Raw genomic sequence first — 16,997 nt, forward strand, 5'->3', positions numbered from 1 at the left:
TGTTAGTCTGATGGGCTTCCCTTTATGTGTAACCCTACCTTTCTCTCTGGCTGCCCTTAACATTTTTTCCTTCATTTCAACTTTGGTGAATCTGACAATTATATGTCTTGGAGTTGCTCTTCTTGAGGAGTATCTTTGTGGCATTTTCTGTATTTCCTGAATTTGGATGTTGGCCTGCCTTACCAGGTTGGGGAAGTTCTCCTGGATGATATCCTGCAGAGTGTTTTCCAACTTGGTTCCATTTTCCCCATCACTTTCAGGCACACCAATCAGATGTAGATTTGGTCTTTTCACATAATCCCATACTTCTTGGAAGCTTTGTTCATTTCTTTTTACTCCTTTTTCTCCACACTTCTCTTCTCTCTTCATTTCATTCATTTGATCTTCAATCACTGATACTCTTTCTTCCAGTTGATCGAGTCGGTTACTGAAGCTTGTGCATTTGTCACGTATTTCTCGTGTTATGGTTTTCATCTCTATCAGTTCTTTTAAGGTCTTCTCTGCATTGATTATTCTAGTTATCCATTCATCCATTCTATTTTCAAGATTTTTAGTTTCTTTGTGCTGGTTATGTAGTTCTTCCTTTAGCTCTGAGAAGTTTGATTGACTGAAGACTTCTTCTCTCAACTCATCAAAGTCATTCTCCATCCAGCTTTGTTCCGTTGCTGGCGATGAGCTGCATTCCTTTGGACGGGGAGATGCGCTCTGAGTTTTTGAATTTCCAGCTTTTCTGCAATGCTTTTTCCCCATCTTTGTAGGTTTATCTGCCTTTGGTCTTTGATGATGGTGACATACTGATGGGGTTTTGGTGTGCGTGTCCTTTCAGTTTGTTAGTTTTCCTTCTAACAGTCAGGACCCTCAGTTGTAGGTCTGTTGGAGTTTGCTTGAGGTCCACTCCAGACACTGTTTGCCGGCTTATCAGCAGCAGAGGCTGCAGAAGATACAATTTTGCTGCACAGCACGTGTTGCTGTCTGATTCTTCCTCTGGAAGCTTTGTCTCAGGGATGTACCCTGCCATATGAGGTGTGAGATGTCGGTCTGCACCTAGTGTGGGATGTCTCCCAGTTAGGCTACTCAGGGTTCAGGGACCCACTTGAGCAGGCAGTCTGTCCGTTCTCAGATCTCAACCTCTGTGCTGGGAGATCCACTGCTCTCTTCAAAGCTATCAGACAGGGGCATTTACCTCTGCCAAGGTTTCTGCTGTTTTTTGTTTAGCTATGCCCTGTCCCCAGAGGAGGAGTCTACAGAGGCAAGCTGGCCTCCTTGAGCTGCAGTGGGCTCCACCCAATTCGAGCTTCCTGGTGGTGGCTTTGTTTACCCACTTAAGACTCAGCAATGGTGGGCACCCCTCCCCCAGCCTTGTTGCTGCCTTGCAGTTAGATCTCAGCCTGCTGTGCTAGCAATGAGGGAGGCTCCGTGGGCATGGGACACTCTGGGCCAGGTGTGGGATATAATCTCCTGGTGTGCCATTTGCTAAGACCCTTGATAAAGCGCAGTATTAGGGTGGGAGTTACCCGATTTTCCAGGTGGTGTGTGTCTCAGTTTCCCTGGGCTAGGAAAAGGGATTCTCTTCCCCTTAGCACTTCCCAGGTGAGGCGATGCCTCGCCCTGCTTCAGCTCTCACTGGTCGGGCTGCACCAGCTGACCAGCACCAATTGTCTGGCACTCCCCAGTGAGATGAACCCGGTACCTCAGTTGAAAATGCAGAAATCACCGGTCTTCTGTGTCACTCATGCTGGGAGCTGGAGGCTGGAGCTGTTCCTATTTTGGCCATCTTGCACACACACGCATTTTTAAATTTTTAGTTTATTTTTTCAATTTCCCTTCACTACAAGGTAGGCTCCATGAAGACAGGGCCTTTGTCTGTGTTAATAATTATTAGTTGGATACATGAAAAGATGAGTGAATGAATTGTTAAGCATCTCCCATGATAGACATAGTGCTAAGTACAAAGGATGGTTTCTGCATCAGGAGAAATCAGAAGGGGAAATAAACAAGACCCCAAACTACCAAGTGGTGTGTTTAGTGTTATGAAGGAGATGAAAGGGTCCCAGAAGAAGCTAGGCTTTGGGGGTCAGAAAGTCTCAAGAAATACATCAGGTGGTGCTTGATGATTAGCTCAGGTATTACAAGAAAAGCCTAAATGGATCAGGAATAGAAGATGGAGAACTGAGAGAATAGCATGTGCTAAAGCCAGAAACAAGAGGGGGCTAGAGGAACTCCAAGCAGCACCACATCATGTGGGAGGGACATAGCCTTTTGAATTAGACAGACTCAAGTTCAAATCCTAACACTGCTCCTTACTACCTGAGTATTTTTGAACAATTTACTCTGGTAGACTGATCTTTGGTTTTAAAAATCTGTAACATAGGAAAAATATTGCCAGCATATCAGGTTCTTGCAAGCATTACATGAGATCGTGTTTTCTATAGAGGACGCCATGGTTGAGATCAGGAATTGCTGGCTGCTACTCTAGTGGGGAATCGGGGAAAGGTGGCCTGAATGAGCAGGCAGGGGTCAATTAATCTGTGACTTGAGGGTCCTAGGAGAATTTTGTACTTTGACCAGGAGGCATGAGGAGGAGTTGCAGCGTTTTAAGTAGAGGGATTATGAGAGTGCAGGCAATGAGACTATTTAGTAATCACTCACAATAATCCAGGAAGGAAATAAAGGTCTCCCTAAGGAAGATGCAATGGGAATGAAGAGGAGAGGATGCACATAGGATACACAGGAGGAGGAATTGATAGGACTTTATTACTTATGGTTCCTATGAAAGGAAGAGACATCTAGAACTATTTCTACTTGTACTTCTTAGTAAGCTCTTCAGATCAGGGCCAGAACCAAACTCTTTTTTAGCAGCAGGCAATGAAATAAGTACAGGATCCAGAGGAAAGGTTTAATATGTTTTATAGCAAGATATTTTAATTTGAATTTTATAAAAGTATCAATCTGCAATAGATTCCTCATTTTAGTTTAAGAACCATTGGTTTACAATAGTGCTGTCCAATGCAAGCCACGTATGTAATGGTGACATTTATGTTAATATTATTTTTTATTCAACCTTATATATCCAAAGTATTATCATTTTGTGATGGTTAATATTGAGTGTCAACTTGATTGGATTGAAGGATACAAAGTATTATTCCTGGGTGTGTCTATGAGGGTGTTGCCAAAGGAGATTAACATTTGAGTCAGTGGACTGAGAGAGGCAGACCCACCTTCAATTGGATGGGCACAATATAATCAGCTGCCAGTGCAGTAGGATAAAAGCAGGCAGAAGAACGTGGAAAGACCAGACTCACTGAGTCTTCCAGCCTTCATCTATCTTGCATCCTGGATGCTTCCTGCCCTAGAACATCGGACTCCAAGTTCTTCAGCTTTTGGACTCTTGGACTTACACCAGTGCTTTGCCAGGGGCTCTCGGGCCTTCGGCTGCAGACTGAAGGCTGCACTGTTGGCTTCCCTACTTTTGAGATTTTGGGAGTCGGACTGGCTTCCTTGCTCCTCAGATTGCAGACAGCCTATTGTGGGACTTCACCTTGTGACCCTCTTAGTCAATAATCCTTAATAAATGCCCTTTTATATGTATATGTATCCTATCAGTTCTGTTCCTCTAGAGAACCCTGACTAATACACATTTCAACATGCAATCAATACAAAAATATTAATGAGGCCAGGTGTGGTGACTCACGCCTATAATCCCAACACTTTGGGAGGCTGAGGCAGCTGGGTCACGAGGTCAGGAGTTTGAGACCAGCTTAGTCAACAGAGTGAAACCCCATCTCTACTAAAAATACAAAAAATTAGCCGAGCATGGTGGCGGGTACCTGTAATCCCAGCAACTCAGGAGGCTGAAGCAAGAGAATCGCTTGAACCCAGGAGGCAGAGAGGTTGCAGTGAGTCGAGATTGCACCACTGTACTACAGCCCAGGCAACAGTGCAAGACTCCATCTAAAATATATATATATGTGTGCGTGTGTGTGTATATATGTGTGTATATATATGTGTGTATATATATGTGTGTGTATATGTGTGTATATATATGAGATATATTGCATTTTTGCAATCAAAATCCAGTCTATATTTTACAATTATAACATACCTGAATTTGTAGTAGCCACATTTTAAGACCTCAATAGCCATATGTGCCTAATGGTTACAGTGCTGAGTGACACAGACGTAGAATATCCACTCATTGCTGGTTTAGGTGATTGAGTGGATGTCGGTCACACTTTAACCACGTCTTAGAAGAAGCACAGTGTTAGAGGAAAATCCTTGTTCCCCACTCTCCTAATTTTACTTCAGAGAGATTTATTCTAAACATACCAAGCCTCTTGCTTTACCCCTTACTCCTCTCCTAGAAAAGTAGAGTGAATTTCCTACGGGTAGCTTTGGGAAATTAAGCCAGGCATGTCCATCTCAGCAACTCCATCCTTATCCTTTAAAAAGCCAGCCTGATGAAGGAAACCAGGGATCTGTGCTTCTCCTCTTGGGTACCCCCTTCATGTGGGAAGGCCTGCCGTGGCCTGGCACTGCCTTGATCCACAAGGTAAATTCCCCTAGTTCTGTGGTTTTGCCTTCAAGCTTCTTTGACACTCACAACAAGTCATATTGTCCAAATTTATTCTTTATCATTCATAAAGACAATTCTCAGCCTCCAGCTCTGTCTGCATTAGCAGAGACTACTCCTAGGGACAGGTGTAGAAGAACAGGGTCTCTGCAAAGGCATGGGCATCTCAGGAGAGGATTTTTGAGGTGCAGGTGGCTATAGCTTGACATTAAATTAGCAAGTGGCCTGAGTACACATGTGTGACCCATGCAGAGACTGAGCAGATGCTGGCCGGCCACAGAGTCCTTAGTAAGCACAGCTGTGGTAAGGATTCAATTATAGAAAAAATAAAATTTTCTTTCTGCTATTGTTTTAGGCTTCAGGGAATATACAATATTTGCTGTTTTTAAACTTCAAAACAGTTGAGCTTCAGAAAACTAGGGAAGTAAATTGTTAATGTCAAAGCTGTCAACAGTGTATTAGCTGCCCCAAACTCCATTGTACATCCTTAAGAAGAGAATGATGGCATGACTAATCTTGGAGTTTAGGTGTTTTGTTATCAAACTCAAGAATGAGCCACCACCAAATGTTCTCAAGTTAGTTCATGATTGCTTAAGAACATACGGTGGAGACAGTTTCTTAACCTTCAGCAACTCCACAGTCATATTGGTGTAGGATTGTATAACACCCGTGAAAAAGAGAATGTGGTTTCTTTGTAACTAAATATAGTCTATGCTAAACTTGTTGGTTCAGAACTGAAGAGGTAGGTCTGTATAATTCTGGGGCTCATCTGTCACTCACACAAACAGTGCCCTCCAATTTAGCATTTCTAAGCAACTATGGTGATATTTTGGCTTCCAACTAATTACTTATTTTTCATTTCACATTTTCTACATAAAGTTCTGAAAAAAATAAAAGTTTCATTTTGGAGATATATATGTATTTATTTATTTATTTATTTATTTATTTTGAGTAGGAGTTTCACTCCTGTTGCCCAGGTTGGACTGCAATGGCATGATCTCAGCTCACCGCAACCCCTGCCTCCCGGGTTCAAGCGATTCTCCTGCCTCAGCCTCCTGAGCAACTGGGACTACAGGCATGCACCACCATGTCCAGCTAATTTTGTATTTTTAGTAGAGACAGGTTTTCTCCATGTTGGTCAGGCTGGTCTTGAACTGCGGACCTCAGTTGATCTGCCTGACTTGGCCTCCCAAAATGCTGGGATTACAGGCGTGAGCCACCGCACCCGGCCCTGGATATATATTTTTAAATGCCAGAGAAATATCAAGTCATTCTACAGGTAATTGACTAAATTGTCTAAAGATATTAAAATTAATTTGAATACAGATGAAGATGTGGAAGTAATCAGAATACACACGCACACACACACACACACACATATATATATATACACATGGTGTTTGAAGGCATAGATATATAAGAAGTCCCCCAAGAAGCTTTTAAGAGAAGAGGGGCAAGAGCTGAACTCTGAAGAATACAAACATTTTAGGGATATACAAAGAAAGGAAAGGAACTAAGGAATTTCCAGAAGAAAGTAAGAATATGATGTTTCTGTGGATGAAGACAGAAAGAATGTTTTAAGAAGGGAATAACTGACTGAGTGTAAATAATATTAATAAATGTATTCATTCAACAAATATTTATTGAGTATTATAGGAAGAGACTATTCTTAGCACTGGCCATTCAACAGTGAAGAAGGCAATATCTTTTCCCTAATGGAGTTTGTGATCTAGTGTAAAGTCACACAGACAAGGTAAGATAAGAAAGGGCTGAAAATGGTCCAATGAGTTTGACCATTTATTGATTATTAGGGTCTTCAGTAAAAGGAAATTCAATGGTATAGAGGGATAACAGCAGACAGGAGTGGGTTTATGAGTTCACAGAACTGGGCAGTAATGAGACAGGGTAGTAGCTGGACAATGTGCAGTCCATACTGGGTGATGACTATGGAGAATATTCAAGGGAGGAAGGTAGGAAGAGCCAGCAGAGACAGAAACTAAAGACCAAAGGAAGAAGATGCAAAGTGACAGAACACACTGATAAACAACGCATGGGTAAATACAGTAAGTCCTCAACTAATGTCATAGATAGACTCTTGGAAACTGCTACTTTAAGCAGAACAATGTAAAATAAAGCCAATTTTACCATAGAAGAATTAATATAAACAAGAGTTCAGTCCTGAAGGCATATTTCTGGTGACAAAAACATCACCAAACTTCTAAATAAAGACCAAAACACTTCTAATATTAAACATTGAAATAAATGTGAGCTATACATACATTAAAGAGAGGTTAATGAAAACAAGATAATTATTTACCCACTTATTTCAGCTCAGGATTGCAGGTGGTTGGAGCCTATCCCAGCACTTGGGATGCAAGGCAAAAACCCACCCTGGCCAGGCCACCATTCCATCACAGAACACAGGCACACACACAACCACGCTCACTCACACTAGGATCATTAAGACATCCCAAGGAATTTAGCAGGCACAGGGCTGAGATGTGGGAGGAAATCGGAGTACCTGAAGAAACTCACAAAGCCACAGGAAAATGTGCAAACTCCACACAAACAGTGGCCCTGGCTGGGAACCAATTTTGTTTTCTCACCAACCAAATTGGCATTGGTGAGACGCAGGAGAATACTCCTTGATCATAAGGATCTCTCAGGCTAGCACAACAACTGAATGAGTGATTCAAATGCTGATCATCATGTATGGAATAAAACACGGTTCTAAGCACACACAGGGAATATCCCATTTAATCTTCCCAGCACACCATGCAGGAAGGATAATTATTGTCCCCCTTTGACAGGTGAAGCCACTGAGGGATAGAAAGGTAAAGCACCTGGCACAGAAGGCAAGCTGGTAAATGACAGAGTCAGAAATCACAACAAGACAGGCCACAAGTCCAGAGCCTGAGCTCTTATACACAGAGCTTAACCTTATTTGCTTTTGTTTATCCCCATGCCATATTTTCACTGAAATGTCTCTTTTCTGGTGAGGTGTCAACATCATTTATGTCCCCAAGAGTCAAGCCTTTGGTGCATCTGAAAAGGGAGTTCATTTTCTTTCTTCTTTCTTTCTTTCTTTTTCTTTTTCTTTTTTTTTTTTTTTTTTTTTTGAGATAGAGTCTTGCTTTATAGCCCAGGCTAGAGTGCAGTGGCACGATCTCAGCTCACTGCAACCTCCACCTCCCAAGTTCAAGAGAGTCTCCTGCCTCAGCCTCCTGAGTAGCTTAGATTATAAGTGCACACCACCATGCCCAGCTAATTTTTATTTTTTATTTTTGTATTTTTAATAGAGAAGTGTTGGCCAGGCTGGTCTTGAACTCCTCACCTCAAGTGATCCACCTGCCTCTGCCTCCCAAAGTATTAGGATTACAGGCATGAGTCACCACAGCCTAGCCTGAAAGGTGAGTTCAAAATGAATGTTTTTCTTATGTTAGCAAATTCAAGAGTGACAAAGAACTCACCTGCTTCAAGAAAATTAAGATAAGCCTGTAATCCCAACGCTTTGGGAGACCAAGGTGGATCACTGGATGCCAGGAGTTTAAGATCAACCTGGGCAACATAGCAAGACCCTGTATCTACACAAAACATTTAAAAATTAAAAAAAAGAGAGAGAAGATGATAAACACTTGACCTTCTGTGGATTATTGTTGACCTGAGGGCTGGGTCATGGCAAGCTCATCTTTGCTTTCCCCAACCTTGACAATCATGGAAGACTCTTGCAATGTTTTTCAAACAGGAAGTCTCTCAGCACCTTCAGAACATTATCTGTGACTCTCACTTCACCTGACTCCAAAAGAAAATGGGTAAGTTAGAAAGAGAGACACACTTTAAAGCAAACCATGGAAAACATATGGAACTAGGACAGAGTGGAAAATTTTAAAGGTGTTTTATTCTCCAGAGGTCATCAAGTATAAGAAGAAAATAAAAATAAAGTAATGAGCACACAAAAGATTTGAAAAAAATTAAAAAGCATGCCAAATTCTTAGATGAGCAAGTCTAAAAAATATATATATAATAATACCTTCCATTAGGGCAATCCTGATAAATCTCACTAACACTTTGTTTAAAATTGAAAAAATAATTCTAAAAGTTAATCTCAGGAAAAATAAATAAAAAAACAATAATGGTGGAGATTAGAAGAAGAGACACTTATTCTATCACGTAAGAAGCTGGGCTATAATGAAGCTACAATAATTGAAATCTGGTTCTGGGGAAGAATGAGACTGGAAGATTCATGGGACAGACACAGATAGAAGAATTTAGTATATGGTTAAGTTGTGATTTCGAATCAGTAGGAAAATGCTACATTATACAAAAAAATCATGTTGGGTCAACCGGCTAGCAGTTCGAATAAAATGTAATTTAGATTCTTAACCACGTATCTTATTCTAAAATAAATTCAGATGGATTCAATATTTAAATATAAATCAAGCACATGAAAACACTAGAAGAAAATTTAAGTGGATATTTTTATAATTCTGAAATGGAAACGTTTTCTAATCATGCCACCAAAGCAAGAAACCATTAAGGATAAATTTGAATACATAAGAATTCAAAAGGTTTATGTGGCAAACTCACTATAACCCAAATTAAAAGATAAATAAATTAATAAAACATATAACGTGGCCTCTTTGACAGAGTGCTGAGAAAAATGAGATGTCCATGCATCTGAGGAATAAAGTGTGGTTTCAATAATTCATGCAGGAAACATTTATTGAGCTGCTCTCGGTCAGGAGCTCTTCTAGGTGGCAAGGATACAGCTAAGCAGGGAGATGAGGTCCCTGATGTCACTGAGCTTAAAAACTGTTTTTAATATCATGGAGGAGTACTATGATGAAAATAAAGAGAGTGTTAGGGGCTGGTGAGGAGCTGGAGGCTAAAGAAGTTCGTTTTGAAGAGGCGATTGCTAACCTAAGGCCAGAAGGATAAGAAAGAGCAGCCTGGCAGAGACCTGGGGTGAGTGCTTTACAAGTGGGGGAAATAGCCAGTGTAAGGCCATGAGGTAGGAAGAACCTGGCCTGTCTGAGAGATGAGAAAAAGCCAGGCAGCCAGAGAATGCAAGGCAGAAGGGAGTGTCATACAGGAAGAGACAGAGGATTTGGTGCAGGCTGTGGATAATGCACACCTTCATAAGCCAGTGTTACCTTTTACTCTGAATGTGAGAGTAGACACTGTACCCTTTAAGCAGGTGACTGGCTTCTGGCTCCCTGAAGGAAGAAGCTGCTACTTCTACTTGCTTAGCCGTTTCCAACCTTAGCCTACCTTAGCCATTTGCACATGGTGAGGCTCTAGGCATGTACCCCTCAAATCTAAATCACAGCGCAAGGTAAATCCATTCAAAACCTCAGAATGGAAATGCAAGCATTCAGAGGTATTAATGTTGCATATAAAGAATCTCAGGGCTTGTCTACCAAATCCAATGTACATTCACCATTCTTAGTCCAGTTAGCTCTTTGCTACTACTTCTTTTTTATTCATGTTTTTGCCAGCCTAGCCAAGTTGAAGGTCAATTTTATTTATGTTTTGTTTTAATTTTAACATCTGAGTCATTTTTGAATGTTCCATGTTTTATAAGCAGATATACAGGCTTTCCTTTTAAAAAAAATGGAAATTAACCAGAAGCTGAGATTGTTTGATTTCCAGGATTCACAAAGAAAATCATGTGCTTTTTGGAAGGGACTTATACGTGAATAGAGAAGGGGCTGCTATGAATGGAGATGAGCATATGTGTTTGTGTGTGCACACATGGGTATGGCGGGGGTGGGCAGAGAACCACGACACATACCGTGGGCAACAGACACCTACATGTGGCCCAAACCAAACACATTTCCCCACAAATTCTCTGTGACTTCATTCTTTCCTCTCCCGTTCAAAAAAGCAGTTATGTGAATTAAGGGAAATTTAAAAGGGCAGTTAGGTATGTTGAAAATGCAACAGAAGAAATTAAACCCACTCTACCATTTGTAAAACACCTAATCATACATCTCATGATAGAATCCAGTTCAAAATTCAAAAGGCACAGGAAATTGTTATTCTCAGCAGGCATAGGCCCAAAGAACAGGAAAACCTAAAATATACTGTATGATGATAAAACAAAAAAGCTACTGTGAACTATAACATAGTTAATAGAAACAACATAATCTGTAAGTAAAAGAATAATAATAATCTTGATCTCTTATTTCCTCTCAAAGACTTAATTCAACAAATTAACCACTCAATGAATAGAGTTGGGGCAAATAGATCTGCCCCACTCAAGAGTGCTTGTTATTGGCTAGGCAAGCAACTCATTTCTGTAATCCCAGCACTTTGAGAGGCTGAGGCAGAAGGATTGCTTGAGTTCAGGAGTCCAAGACCAATCTAAGCAACATAGTGAGACCTCATCTCTACAAAAAGTTTAAAAAATTGTCCAGGCATGGTAGCACATGTCTGTAGTCTAGCCACTCAGGAGGCTGAGGTGGGAGAATTCCTTGAGTCCAGAAGTTGGAGGTAATAGTGAGCTCTGATTGCAACACTGTATTCCATTCTGGGTGACAGGATGTCGCCCTGTCTCAAAAAAAAAAAAAAAAAAAAAAAAGAGTGCTTATGGCTACTATTTCAAATCTCATTGTCCTTTAGCACTGAGAGTTGATGGTTAGGTAAGCTGGTATAAGATCCAGTCCCATCACCCGAAGGAGCACAGAGCACGTCTCTTCCTGTTTCCAGAGCCCAGGAAGGAAGCTTTGTCAACACAGTGTGGACTCTGAGCAGCTCCCCATCCTTCAGAGCCCAGGCCATTTGTTTTGCTTAAAACATAAAAAAAAAAGAAGAAAAAAATGCCATTTAACCCAATCATGTTTTTATTTTTTATGAGATGATGATATCATGACAAAGCTATTTTATAGCTTCTTTGTTAAAGAAGTTTGGAATATATAAAGAAAACAGAGTTTTAGAAAAAATAACAATGACCATATTTTAGCTTTAATGTCTTCATTTTTGTTGCATGAAACAATGGTTCATGAGCCTATTTTTTTTATATTATATATAAAACTGTTTCAAAGGAGCCCTCTCTTTTCCACTGTACTCCATTCATTCAGCCAATATTTACTGAGTATTCACTGTATATCAGCTAAACTTGGCCCAATCAATGGTACAGAGTTCTTGTTTCCTTGGGGCGCATCAGCAGTTAGACAAGTAAGTACAATAGCATGCATTATTACTGCCCAGATGGATGCGCTCCGTGATACAGGCAGGGTACAGATACACATTAGTAAATCCTACCCTCACTCTCATGGGATCTTTATCTCTCTTTTCTTCTCAAAGTACAACGGGAAATGAATTTGCAGTTAAACTTGACTACTGGGATTATATCTTTGCTCACTCCAGTAAAGTGAGTTAAAATGCAGGAATGGTGCTAATGACTAGAATGAAGAAAGGACTCCAAACCCATGGGGGCTGAAACATAATCGAATGCATTTATAAGAATCAAAGTAAAATCATTTATCTATTAAATAACCCATCATGCCTGAAGCAAGTAAGTAGAAGGGGAGGAAGCAGAGGCTTTGTTACGAGGCATGAATCTTTAACTAAATCCACAAACACATACACACACAGGACATAGACACACACACCCAGTCATACACATGGTCACATCACACACACTCACACACCAATTCACATATACACACCAACACACACAGCTTCACACACTCCCTACCTGACAAAAGAAAGAAGGCAGACATCTAAATGTGGGAAAAGAGTTTCAGTGCTGGAACTGCAAATCCTGAAAGCCTTTTTCTTTCTACTGCAAATCTTCTCAACCATCCTAAAGATTCGTGGAAACAAAAATGGAAAAGATCCCCAAGGCAGCCTGCAGCAGTGGGCGGGTAGGCAGCAGGTTTGCATTCACTTGCTCCAGGATGATCACTTTCTTTGCCTGCACAACTAAACCTTGTTCTGACACAGATATGAATGTCATCTATGATTTCTATAACACATGTCTTTGTAAAAATCAGGGATTTCACACTGGTTGTCTTTTTAATACAATACAGCATTATTGTTTGACTGTTGTAGGTACAGATGCTATGACAGTGAACACTAAAACGGTCCCCCACATGCCACATGCAGATGATAGAGAAGAGCAGTGGCCTCTAGTCTCCCGGGCGCTGCGGCTCTTTTTGCCATATGGTACTGTGAATATAGCCAAGGGCCACTCAATAAAAAAAGAGAATGCGATAGAGGAGGTAGAGCAAGATGGGCAAATAGAACCCTCCAGTCATCATCCCCCACTGCAGGAACACCAAATTGAACAACTATCCACACAAGGAAGCACTTTCATAAGAACCAAAAATCAAATGAATGATCACACTACACGGTTTTAACTTTATATCTCTGAAAGAGGCACTGAAGGATATAGGAAAGAAAGTCTTGAATTGCTGACACCCCTGCTTTCTTATCCCCCAGCAGCCGCTGCACAGTGCAGTGAGAGAATCTGTGCACTTAGGGGAGAGAGAATGCAGTGATTATGGAATTTTGCTTTGGAACTTCATGCTTCCCTGTAACAGCAGAAAGCAACACGGCAAAATTTAGCCAGTGCTCAGAGAGGGAGCATTTAGACCAGCCCTACCCAGAGAGGAATCATCCATCCCAGGGATAAGAACCTGAGTTCTGGCTAGCCCCACCTCTACATGTTAAAGCACTCTGGGGTCCTAAATAAACTTAAAAAGCAGCCTAGGTCACACGAACTGCAATTTCTGGGCAAGTCCTGCTGCTGTGCTGGACTGGAAGCAGTGGACTTGGGGTGAACATGACCTAGTGAAACACAAGATGGAGTGGCCAAGTGAGTGCTTTTGTCACCCCTTCCCCAACCCCAGGCAGCAGAGATTGCTGCCCCAGAGAGACTCCTTCCTTCTGCTGAGGAGAGAAGAGAGTAAAGAAGACTTTGTCTATGAACTTGAATGCCAGCTTAGCCACAGCAGAATAGAGTACCACTCAGAGTCCTGAGGTTCCTATTCCAGGCCCTAGACAACACCTGTAGACACACCCTGGGCCAGAAAGGAACCCGCTGCATTGAAGGGAAGAACCCAGTTTGGCAGGATTTCTCACCTGTTAACTGAAGTTGGTACCTTGAATCAGTGGTACCCAGGCAGTACTTGCGTCAGGCCTTGGGTGAGACCCAGGGGTATGCTGGCTTCAGGTGTGAACCAGTGCATTTTAAGCTGTGGTGGCCATAGGGAGAGACTCCTTCTGCTTGAGAAAAGGAGAGGAAAGAGTAAAGGGGACTTTGTCTTGCAGCTTGGGCACCAGTGCAGCCACAGTGGGGTAGTGCACCAAGCAGGCTCCTTTAGTCCATGATTCCAGGACTTGCATTTTGGATAACATTTATGGGCCTTCTCTGGGACAGAAGGGGGCCCATTTCCCTGAAAGAAAAGACCCAAGACTGACAGCATTCACCACAAGCTGACTGAAGAGCCTACAGGTGTTGAGTGAATATTGGCAGTAGTCAAACAGTACTTACCATGGCCCTGAGATGGTGGTGGCCTGGGGGAAAGACTCCTTCTGCATGAGGAAAAGTGAGGAAAGAGCAGGAACAACTTTGCCTTGTGTCTTGGGTGCCAGCTAAGTCACAGTAAAATAGAACACCAGATAGACTCCCAAGTTTCCCGACTCCAGGCCCAGGCTCCTGGACAGCATTTTGGACCTGCTCTGGGCCACAGGGGAGCACACTGCCCTGAAAGGAAGGACACAACATTGGATGGATTTGCCACCTGCTGACTGAAGAGCACTTGGACCTTGCATGAACATTGGCAATGGCCAGGCAGTGGTGCCACAGGCCTTGGGTGAGACTCAGTGCTGTGCTGACTTCAGGTTTGACACAGCACAATCCCAGTGGTAGTGGCCACACAGGTGCTTCATTATCCTCCCTGCCAGCTCCAGGCAGCTCAGTATGGAGACAGAGACTCTGTTGATTTGGGGGAAAGTAAAAGAGAAGAGCAAAAGTCTTTGCCTAGTAATCCAGAGAATTATCTCAGATCTTACTTAAGACCACCAAGGTGGTACCTCTACAAGTGTGCAAGAGTCACAGCATTGCCAGGTTTGGGGTGCCTCACAATGCAGATAGGGCAGCAATGACCAAAGATTCAGATCACAATACTCAATTCCCTTTGAATACCGAGGAAGCATTACCAAAAAGGACAGGTACAAACAAGTCTGGAGTGTAAAGACTACAATAAATACCCAACTCTTCAATGCCTAGACATGGACAACCACAAACAACAAGACCATCCAGGAAAACTTGACCTCGCAAAATGTACTAAATAAGCCACCAGCAACCAATCCCAGAATGACAGAAATATGTGACCTTTCAGTCAGGAAATTCAAAATAGCTGTTTTGAAGAAGCTCAAAGAAATTCAAGATACCACAGAGAAGGAATTCAGAATCCAATGAGATAAATTTAACAAAGAGATTGAAATGATTTTTAAAAATTAATCAGAAATTGTGGAGCTGAAAAATTCTATTGACATGCTGAAGAATGCATCAGAGTCTCTCAACAGCAGAATTAATGAAGAAAAAGAAATAGCAAGCACAAAGACACACACTAAAAAATACAGTCAGAGAAGACAAAAGCAAAACAAACAAAAAGAATGAAGCATGCTTACGTGATCTAGAAAATAGTCTCAGAAAGGCAAATCTAAGAGTTACTGGCAATAAAGAGGAAGTAAAGAGAGAAGTAAGTGTAGAAACTTTATTTGAAGGGATAATAACAGATAACTTCCCAAACCTAGAGAAAGATATCAATATCCAGCTACAAGAAGGCTATAGAAAACCAAGCAGACTTAATCCAAATAGGACTATATAAGACATCGAATAATCAAACTCTCAAAGATCAAGAATAAAGAAAGGATCCTGAAAAGCAGCAAGAGACAAAAAGCAACAGAAAATGGAGCTCCAATACATCTCACAGCAGACTTATCAGTGGAAATCTTACAGGCCAGAAGACAGTGGCATGACACATTTAAAGTGCTGAAAGAATAAAACTTTTATCCTAGAATAGTATATCCAGCAAAAATATTCTTCAAACATGAAGGAGAAATACTTTCCCAGACAAACAAAAACTGAGGAATTTCATTAATACCAGACCTGTCCTACAGGAAATGCTAAAGGGAGTTCTTCAATCTGAAAAGAAAGGACATTAATGATCAATAAGAAATTATCTGAAGGTACAAAACTCATTAGTAATAGTAAGTACAGAGACAAATACGGACTATTATAACACTGGAATTGTGGCATATAAACTACTTATGTCTTGAGTAGGAAAACTAAAAGATGAACCTATTGAAAATAGTAACTACAACAAATTTTCAAGGCATAGATAGTATAGCAAGATATAAATGGAAATAACAAAAAGTTAAAAAGCAGAGAGAAAAAATTAAAGTGTAAAGTTTGTATTCATTTTCTCTTTGCTTGTTTATTAATTCATTTTTGCAATCAGTGTTGTCATCAATTTGAAATCATGTTATTTGCAAGATAAGATGTTATTTGCCATCCTCATGGAAAACTCAAATTTAAAAAACCTGTTACAAATATATAAAAAATAAAAAGCAAAAAAATAAAACTTAGCACTAGATAAAATTACCTTCACTAAAAAAAGACAAGAAGAAAGAAAAGAAGGAAGAGAAAAACAATGAGAAAACAAATAACAAAGGGCAGGAGTAAATCCCTACTTATCAATAATAATATTGAATGTAAAGGGACTAAGCTCTCCAATAAAAAGACATAGAATGGGTTGATGATCTGTTGATTACAAGAAACACATCTCAACTATAAAGGCACACACAGAGTGAAAATAAAAAGATAGAAAAAGATATTCCATGGAAAACCAAAAGAGAGCAAGACTAGCTCTACTTAGACAAAATAGATTTCAATACAAAAACCATAAAAAGAGACAAAGGTCATTTTATAATGGTAAAAGAGTCAATTCAGCAATAGGATATAATAACTGTAAATATATATGTGCTCAACACTGGAGCACTCAGATATGCAAAACAAATATTATTAGAGCTAAAGAGAGAGATAGACCCCAATACAATAATAGCTGGAGACTTCAACACTCTACTTTCAGTATTGGACAGATCATTCTGATAGAAGATCAACAAAGAAACAGCAGACTTAATCTGCACTATAGACCAAATGGACCTATCAGATATTTACCGAACATTTCATCCAAGAGCGGCAGAATACACATTCTGCTCCTCAGCACATGAATCATTGCCAAGAATAAACCATAAGCCACAAAACTAGCCTTAAAAAAAAAACAAATAAATTATATTAAATACCTTTTGTGACTACAATGAAGTAAAACTAGAAATCAATGACAAGAGAAACTGTGGAAACTATAGTAACACATGGAAATTACACAATATTTCCCTGAATGACCAGTGG

The 16,997-nt window shown here is 40.7% G+C and overlaps 1 long non-coding RNA gene across 1 annotated transcript in view; it reads right to left on the reverse strand.

Annotated features, from left to right (window-relative positions):
* Positions 1-3,955, reverse strand: part of LOC105502810 — an 11,249-nt gene extending 7,294 nt beyond the window's left edge. Inside the window, exon 1 of the long non-coding RNA XR_001000405.1 lies at positions 3,828-3,955. This is a non-coding gene — a long non-coding RNA (uncharacterized LOC105502810). The remainder of the gene's footprint in view (positions 1-3,827) is intronic.
* Between the last annotated feature and the right edge of the window lie 13,042 nt (positions 3,956-16,997).

Source organism: Colobus angolensis, unplaced genomic scaffold (genome assembly GCF_000951035.1).
Source record: "Colobus angolensis palliatus isolate OR3802 unplaced genomic scaffold, Cang.pa_1.0 Scaffold81, whole genome shotgun sequence".
Classification (NCBI taxonomy): Eukaryota; Metazoa; Chordata; class Mammalia; order Primates; family Cercopithecidae; genus Colobus; species Colobus angolensis.